At 35.6% G+C, this 7,898-nt stretch overlaps 1 long non-coding RNA gene across 6 annotated transcripts; it reads right to left on the reverse strand.

Annotated features, from left to right (window-relative positions):
• Window positions 1–3,485: 3,485 nt before the first annotated feature.
• On the reverse strand, window positions 3,486–7,226 carry LOC110775546 (uncharacterized). 6 transcript variants are annotated; one of them, XR_008931133.1, is made up of 5 exons: window positions 5,773–7,226; window positions 5,397–5,504; window positions 5,067–5,240; window positions 4,893–4,974; window positions 3,486–4,562 (listed from the first exon to the last, which is right to left on the reverse strand). It is a non-coding gene; the product is annotated as an uncharacterized lncRNA (long non-coding RNA). The 6 variants fall into 6 exon arrangements; XR_008931135.1 differs by lacking the exon at window positions 3,486–4,562 and having other exon boundaries at window positions 4,714–4,974; window positions 5,773–6,598; window positions 6,799–7,226; XR_008931134.1 differs by lacking the exon at window positions 3,486–4,562 and having other exon boundaries at window positions 4,714–4,974; window positions 5,773–6,710; window positions 6,799–7,226.
• Window positions 7,227–7,898: the final 672 nt, after the last annotated feature.

Genomic DNA, 7,898 nt, shown 5'->3' on the forward strand with positions numbered 1-7,898 from the left:
ATTAAATCAAAGGGGTTTTCTTTCTTTTCCCCCTCATCCCTTTGTTGATTTCATTCCGTCTAACCCATTCGAACCAAACACCCCCTTAGTGTTTATAAACATGCTCTTAACATACCAAACCGGTGTTCGTAAAAAATAGTGTAATTTATAAAACAAAGGTTATACACAATATGTAGTTGTTTAGAAAAATAGAAATCTCTCTCTCTCTCTCTCTCTCTCTCTCTCTCTCTCTCTCTCTCTCTCTCTCTCTCTCTCTTCTCGGTCTTCCTTTTCCAAAACCCCGATTTCCTATCTCTTCTCGCTCTTCCTTTTCCAAAACCCCGATTTCCTAAGGGATACCACCAACCATTAGGTAATTGATGCTAATCCCCTGCATTCTTAGTTTTTCTAACCTTTTTTATGTTTGGAATAAAAACTCCATTTTCTCCCTATTGGAAAGTTTCTATACCCAATTACTGAGTTATATACTTATATCTTCTCATACATTGAGTTTTATTTATTTCCTTGTGAGAGTTTGTGGCTATGTTTCAATTTCATAGGAAAAATTGATTTATTGATGAAGATTTTTACAGTGTTATGGCAATTCTACGTATGCAATCAATTGAATCAGATTTAATTAAATTTCAAAACTACAACAGATCAAAAGACCTCCTCGTTGAAAGTTGTATCAAAGCGTGATATGAAATAGTGTATTCATCATTGCCAGATTTCATCCACAAAGATCGTGATTTTGCCGAATTAGAATTTCGTTTGATCCAAAATTATTTTTATTTTCTAGTTTTGATTTCTATTATAGATATCGTATGATTATTTTATTAAGGAATTAATTTTACCTTAAAATAATAGAAAGATTCCTTATTTTTGTTTGAAATAATTTTTCAAGAAATATATGCATTGATTTTTTTTTTGTTTTGTTCATTTAAATAAGGTCAACATGATAAAGGCTCGTTCGATATCATTTTTTGTTTTCACTTTTAAGTTCTTTACAAAACTAAAAAAGTAAATATGAAACCATAAAAAAGTCGTTTCTAGTATTTTTTTTGTTGTTGTTATTAGTTTCCAAAATCAAGATGACTATTATAAGGATAACAAATTTGAGTTCATAATTCAACTTAATTTATATAGTATGACTTTGAATATCAAAAATTGAAAACTAACAATGATACCGAACAGACCCTTAGTAAAGATAAGATATGTTGATAGGTATTTCATATGGAGACACCAAAAAGTTAAAGATCTCATATGCCCCCCTTATTAGAGATTATTGACTTAACATTCGCTAACCAAGTTGTTGTTTCAGCGTACGCTATCTAATAAAGTAAAATTTATCAAGGAGTATATCTCATATTCGTTTTAAGAAAAATATAGTGGTGGTCGAAGGATTTTCCCTGCAATTTATACTTTGTTTGAATATATCGGAAGGAAATGGATATGAGAGGGAGAGGGGAAAAAATGGAATAGAGGAGAAAAAAGAAGTGATCATTAATTTTTGTTTCAGATCCTTCCAACGTTTGAATGATTTCTTTTAGGAAAAATTGATATTGACAGTCCCAACTATGGTCACTTCACTTTTAAAGGTCCCAACTTTTGATTATTATAGAGTGGTCTCAACTTTAAGGTGTGTTTTCCCAGAATGGTCCTTTAGTTTATTAAACTGTTAATTAAGTTGATTTAAGCATATCATACTATTCTATTTACTTCATTTAATTAAAAAATATGGTTATTGCACGAGAGATATGAGTCTTAATTAAGTTATTTAGCACTTAGTTTTAACTAAGGGACCATTTTTGGAAAGGACTCTCTACAGTTAGGACCACTATGAGATAATCAAAAGTTGAGACCTTTTAAAGTAAATCGGCCATAGTTGGGACCGATAATATCAATTTTTCCTTTCTTTTATTAAAAGGAAACGAAAATTGTTTTTTCCAATCACTTTCCCTCCATTCTCCCATATCATATCCGAACACTAAAGGATAAGTTTATCACAATAATCCGAGAAACGAAAGAATCATCAATTGAAAATGTTGTCGAGTAATTGAAATAATGTAAAATATAAACCCAAACTATGACATGTTTTTGAATTGTTTTTTCATTATGATTGACCAAACAAATTTTTTTGACAAGCCTCTTTCAAAATAGTTAGTTGAAAGTGTTGTGGGCAAAATTACCGTGCCAGCTGTGCCACTAAGAGAGTGACACGTGGCCCAACTTATGCCACCTGGAAATATGACTCAGATTGCTGCGAAATATTGTGACGTGGCTTACTCACCCCAATGAGAGGCTGACATCACGAAACCTGGCCTGGGCCCACTGTCACTTCTGCTCAGGTTTGCTGATTGTTGCTATAAAGAGAAAGAATGATTTGCTTGGTTAATGGCACAAAGGACCAAAAGGCCCATTTGTGTCCATATTAGGTTGGCTGCCTAATATTAAGGGACACATGTCACCCCCTAAATGTTCAACCAATCATATTGGGAGGATGCTAGGTCATTCCTTCTAAACCTAGTACTATATAAAGCCCCAAATCCCAAGGATAAGGACATTCAATTAACAACAACCACAAATACTTTATGCTCCGCCTTCTCTCTAGTCTCTCTTTCTAAAAATCCATACTTACTTAGGCATCAGAGCGAATATTCCGAGAGGAATATTCTTGTTTGCAGGTCGGAGCTGAGATCGGGCTGTGGGCTACCGGAAACCTCCTTGTCATCAGCTGATCAGAAAAACCCCACAACATTTGGCACCGTCTGTGGGGAGGTACGGTAGTTTGGAGGAGCAGCGACTTGAAAATGTGCGAAACAATCCCCAAAGCCAGGAAGCATGTATAAAGCACAGATTAAGCATACTTACGTTTGAAGCGTGTTTTCCACAATAATCTGTCAACGAACACGAACTTAGAACTCCACTTGTCGTTCCTCTACTTGGTTCACCGACACGATCAGATCCGTCTTGATAATCGTAGCTTAGACAATTGATCAAGATAGTTTGCTTTTGGGAAGAACTCACTTTGGAGGCACAGAGAGAATTAGGGTTCTCTGAGTCTCTAGGGTTTGAGTGTGTATGGAATTGTGTGTAGTGTGGAAAATACAATAACCTATTGTATTAATGATGTAACCGGCCAAGAATATCAAGCCTTGACCGGCCACACACACACGAGCACACGAACCACAGCCCACCACCCAGCAACACACACTGCAGGCCGAAGCCCACAGCGTGCGCGTCGAGCAGCTGGGCCTGCTCGCTCATCGCTGCTCGTTGCTTGCGCTGTTGTTGCGTGCTCGCGCCCACACGCGGGCTGGCTTCTCACCTTTGCTCGCGAGCTTGTTGGCTTGTTGGGCCTTGCACGCTTGCGTCCTTGGCTCGACGGGCCGGCAACTACTACAAATCCCGTACTTTAGGGACGCCTTTTCGGCCTTTTATCGATGCCTTAAAGCGTCGAGAAATTTCTGCTTAGACTATTTCGAAAATAGCGTCGAGAAATTTTATTCTAATGCTTAGACTATTTCGAAAATAGCACAACCATATCAGGTAGAGCAGAACCTGTAAATTTTTACAAGGAATAAAAGTGGAAGAGCATAACTCATATTTGGTGCCAGCACTTAGTTTTAAGCTACAATAACAACTCCAATATTATGCATCCATAACAAAAACAAGAATCAACAACCAGACATGTATATGATAAATAAAAGGGGTCGTTCAGGTTTTGTGGAGTTTGGTAACCATTGCGGTAGAATACCACTTTGTTTTTTCAATGAAATAAAAAGTTATAATTTAGCATACATCTTGTATTGCATAGCATATTATTATCCCATCGTTTTAACTTTAGAACTTCATGAATTTGCAGAACCATTCTATAGTACTATTTGCTTATACAATAAAGAGAACACCGAAAAGTTATCAGAAGACTTCATTTTCAGGCTAGCTTACAGATTAAACTTATTACGAGGTCTTGCTTTTATTGACAGAGTTATGGACTGGATCTACACCCCCCTCAAGCTAAGAGTGGTATCAATGACACCTAGCTTTTTCACTAAAAAATAGCTTAATAAGTCGACTAAGTTTGGACTCATACCACAACAGAAAGGTTTCGTCCTTACCCGTATGAGATTTTATCCAATGGGATAATAAATTCATTTTTTCTCTATGATTGTCTTCCTATACATGAGTAGCAATGTAAAAAGCACTATAGAAAATTTGATAAGATGCATAATTTAACAAACACAAAATCTATGAGTAAAAGAAAGCATTGTGAGTCCATTTATACTCTTTCACCCAATTTTATAGTACATTTTGTAGTGTAATTTATAGGGCTAAATTCATGATTCATACATAATAAGCTTGCTGGTTCGCAAAGCTGTTAGAACCGGATATGTGAGATTGATTTTAGGAGTCTCGAGCTTCTTTTCCACCACTCTGATAGTTTATGCACTCATATTCAAACCGACTTTAACAAATAGATTAAGAAAAATCAATCAAATAAGTAGAAAATGAGGAATAGACCTACAGAACTAGGAGATGTTGTTCAAGGATCACTTGGTCATTAAACTAGCTCAACCAAGTACCTGAGAAAGACGCACACACTCTATAAACTATAATTTCAGAACATAATGAACACAACTGACCAGAACAGAGCAGGTCCTGATAATCTGAGCACCTTAGTAATAAAGACAACATAACATTAGCATACTACTTCAGTTACAAACTAGAGTTGAATATAAACATGAAAGCATACATTGAGAGTTGTTCAAAATAGTATTAAAAGGGATTCGCATAAATTGAGGAGAGGGGTTTAGTTGAAAGATGGTTGGATAAGGGATTCAACATAATGAGAACAAAATCCATCAATTGAGAGTTGTTCAAAATAGTGTTAAAAGGTATTCGCATAAACTTACTCTTGAAGCACACAATCCTATCTTGCAGCCTCTGAACATAATTTACAAAACACGCTAGCTAGAGTGATGCTGTAAAAATTTCCTAAAAAAAGCAGGGAATTATGAATTAATTAAGATTTTTTTTTAATCAATCTTTTTATTTTTATTACAAAGGAAATCAACTCAACAACTTACCAAACTCAATTACATCCAAGATCTAGTATCATCAAATTAATCGCATTAGTCAATGCTCTCTCAATGCCTCATCAGAATCTTGAGGGTTATCATTGGATCAGAATTTGTTGTCCTGATGGTACACGTGATAAGACCTTGAGGGTTGGGCCTTGGTACATTGGCTGTCGAATTTTCCTGGTTTTATTTCAAGATAAAAGTAGAACAAAAAATATATACGAGAGTGATTAGCACTACATTAGAAAATATCATGCCTTGATATTTATCAGAAGGAAACAATTTTTAAATAGATTTTTGTGAAAATGTAAAAGAAATGGAATCAAAACTAATTACCTTGATCTCCAGTGTATTCATTCAATCCCTTGTGGGAAGAGCAAGTTCATGATGTTGAGCCGCTTGGTCATCTCCATAGCTGGCAGGCCTGGAACAGAGGTAATCCCTCTGGCCATTGACAAGTGACAGGTCATAAATTGGAACTGAATAGAACATGACTCGAAATAAACTGCGAGGCTACTTGCAGATTGAACCTACAACTATGATGGAAGAGAACAATATCAGATGAAATAAGGAAATGCGAGAATGAGGTTGCTTTTTGTCTGGGGAGTTTAAGAATCAAACCATGTTATGATATCTGGAGCATATAGATGATTATTCAAATTAGTTAAAAGGCTTGAGGATAGACCAAAAATTTCCCCAACGCTGTACGTACCGCGTCGAGCTCATGTCGTCGAGAATTAGCGTGTTTTGTTGTAGTGAACACATGAAATCCTCAGATAAAACCCTAAAGATGGAAAAAAAAAATCTGAAAGAAGCTAGTAATAATAATTGAATAAATCGGTACACATATTGAAAAACTGAAACGAAAGATATTCTTCTCATATCTGCAAATTCAGTAACATCGTACAGAGAATATCAAACAATTGTTAAGCCCAGGCAGCTTAATGAACTCAATTACTATAGAATATGACCGTAATTTCGCTATTGGGAATCATGTGGTGCTAATGGCCATAAAATTTAAGCCAAATATGGTCAAACTATGAAATTCATTTCATTAAACCAATAAATGAACCCATATTCATTGACAAAATACAAGGAGACAGAAAAATTGCCTTCCACTAAAGCTTCACTTCAATCTCACTTGAGTCTCAAGACAACAAATTGCTGTAAATAATGCCCATATGTTACTGTTTTTGGACACCCAAAGAAGATTCAATTCAAACTTAAAAGACCATAAAGCATCATCCAATCAAATTAAAAGAAGACAATTTGAACATCCCAAATATCTGATTTAACATAAATATAAAAACCAAATTTGCTGAAAACTAGTTCATATCATTTAATGGAATGAATTAAGAACAACAAAAGCAAATCCCAGATATAGATCAAAAAGAATATAAATGTTCCTCCTAACACAAATATATAACCAAAATTGTAATATCTAAAAATAAAGAACACTTAGGCAGTGATCGAAAAGCACAACCCCACCGTTCTCCGGCCTTGATCTTCTCTTCAGCAATTTTAGAAATAAACTTACCCTAAATAACAACAAGATGAGAATTAGGCAGAACATCCTTACCAAGAACCTTAAAAAAAACCGAACTGAGTGACATCAATGACTGAAGCCTTCTCTTGTTTGTTGGCCTTTTCCTTGATATCATCAGGAACCATTGACCAGATAAACTATAAATACACAAATCTGAATTAAACTCGAATATTTAATAATAAATTTCATTACCTCAACCAAACACGGTTAATGATTTCCCAAGCTACCTTCCAAATCTTCAATCTAGTAACAAAATAGTTATAAAAAAACCAATAAATTACCCAAATAAAAAACGAAACCAATCTTGCCAAATAATGAATTAAAATCCCTAGAATTGAACAATAGATCTACGAAGAGGAAGGATTAAAAACGAAGATATAAAACATAATTTGATATCGCAAATTAACAGCGGAATACACAAAATTACAAGTTACATCAGCAAGATAAGCTTCAAACGTAGGGAAAACGCGAATAGGAACCAAAGAGCCCTCGATCTGTGGTTGAAATCAGTTGATGGATCTGTGATTTTTCGAGAATACGAATTGATGAGAGAGAAGTTGATTAGTGGGAGGCTAGGGTTCAGTTAACACGGGGTGGGAGTGGGTGTTTTTCCCCCAAAATTTTTGAAGTAGAGTACTATTAGTCTATCACGTGCCTAGCATGTGCCAAGTACAAACCGCGTCGAGAAAATACGCGGACCCACATTTTCACCAACGCTGTACCTTCGGCGTCGAGCAGATATCGTCGAGAATTAGCGGGATTTGTAGTAGTGCAATTAATATCTTTACGATATTATTTATCGTTTCGTATACGACGAATAACCGTCGTACTATACGATTTATTCGTTTCGCCTAGCTTACGAATATTCGCTATACGATTCCGATGCAAGGTCGTATCGTATAATACATTTTCCAACTAATTCCCGAAAAGCTATTAAATGAATTTTCGATTCATTTAATCCGGTGATCTGTTACATGTCATTGGTGTGACCTTGTAGGTTCAGTCAAGAGTAAGCTGTGAGTTTAATATTCATTAGAACTCACTGATCGGAAGCATTGCTCCAGCTAGCTGTTCCGATCACTTGATCTCCCTGAATTAATTGTTCGCAATTAATCTGAACCTTGGTATTAGCCTTAATGCACCTTGGGTGAAGGACATATTTCCTTCAGTCTTCCACTTGTCATTCAGAAAAGTGTGCATTCACATTCCTTTGTCACTTAGTGTTACTTACTGAACATAAGGTAAGATCCAAGCCATCCTTATTAGGTCCAGAAGTGTTTCTCGGATTACAG

This window comes from Spinacia oleracea, chromosome 3 (genome assembly GCF_020520425.1).
Source record: "Spinacia oleracea cultivar Varoflay chromosome 3, BTI_SOV_V1, whole genome shotgun sequence".
In the NCBI taxonomy this organism is placed as follows: Eukaryota; Viridiplantae; Streptophyta; class Magnoliopsida; order Caryophyllales; family Amaranthaceae; genus Spinacia; species Spinacia oleracea.